The sequence below is a fragment of the Limulus polyphemus genome, unplaced genomic scaffold (assembly GCF_000517525.1).
Source record: "Limulus polyphemus unplaced genomic scaffold, Limulus_polyphemus-2.1.2 Scaffold2456, whole genome shotgun sequence".
Taxonomy (NCBI): Eukaryota; Metazoa; Arthropoda; class Merostomata; order Xiphosura; family Limulidae; genus Limulus; species Limulus polyphemus.
The window spans coordinates 63,749-65,126 of record NW_013668066.1 but is presented as its reverse complement, the minus strand read 5'-3'; positions in this window follow the sequence as shown (position 1 = coordinate 65,126).

The window sequence follows — 1,378 nt, the reverse complement described above, 5'->3', positions numbered from 1 at the left end:
CGAATCCTATGTTAAGTCCAGCATAGAGGTACCAAGGTTAGTACAGCCATCAGGTTTCAAGACCAGCAAAAGGCCAGCTTTCAGAGAGGTTTGAGGGACTTTGCTGGCACTGTAACAAAAATGGGCACAAGAAAGCTCAATGCCAGAAACGTCAACACAGGGAAGATGCCACGGCAGGAAAGGCTGCTACCCAGAAAGGTTGTTGGAACTGTGGAGAGCAAGGACATATGAGGAGCCAATGTAAGAAGAATACTACCAATAAGTCAGCTTCGGGACACCAGTAGTGGTTGGTGCTGAGGGACGCCCACCAACCCCTTGTGGAAGTTCCAACAGCTAAGTGTAAAATGGCAAGCACACATAGTGTCTATATGACAGGAAAGCTGGATGGCCAAAAGTGTAACTTTGTCATAGATTCTGCATCTCAGCATATCCTTGTGAGCATCAAGGTGCTAGATCAAAAAGGAGTACCAGAAGCCATACAGAAGCTCTGTGGTGTAACAGGACATTATGCAAGGTTGTGGGGACCAGTGTGGGTAACTGTTGAGCTCATGGGCATAAAGGACAGACACAAAGTATACTTGGCTGACATTGAATACCAATGCATATTAGGTTTGGACTACTTACTACCGAGAAAGCGTATAGTTAACTTTCATAAAATGACGTTTCGGAACAACAAAGGCCAAATTCTGGTAAGTGTTAAAAGAGAGGTTGGACTAACCAGGTGCCATCAAGCTGAAGTCAAAATGACTGAAAGAGTCGATGATGGTGAAGTGGAACCAGGTATAGATATTAAAGCAGAGCAGGAGAAAGACCAAGATTTGAAGCCAATAATTGATTTTCTACAAGCAAGTGTTTTGCACCTTGCTTGGGAGAAGGTGTCTAGCTTAAGCTCTGTGACAAATAACTATTGGGCACAATGGGACCAGTTGAAGCTTGAAGATGGTATTCTTGTCCGGAGATGGGAAAGTGACGACCTGGCAAACGGTTATACCGAGAAAGTTACGGGAAGTTGTGCTGCATCAATCCCATGAATGTTTAACAGGAGGACATCTCGGAGTTAAGAAGACATTGAGTCATCTACGACAGAGATTTTACTAGATAGGTATGAGGCAAGATGTGGAAGTATGGTGCAGGACCTGCAGTACATGTTGTGCTAAAAGGGAACCCAAGCATAAGGGACGTTTTCCAATGAAGTTATATCAAGTTTGTGCACAAATGGAAAGAGTAGCCATTGACATGAATAGTACATTGCCTCAAACTCGTGCTGGAAACAGGTACATTTGTGTGGTGATGGATTATTTCACCAAGTGGCCTGAGGCATATGCAATACCAAATCAGGAAGCTACAACTGTAGTTTCAGCTATTAGTGAGTTGTTCT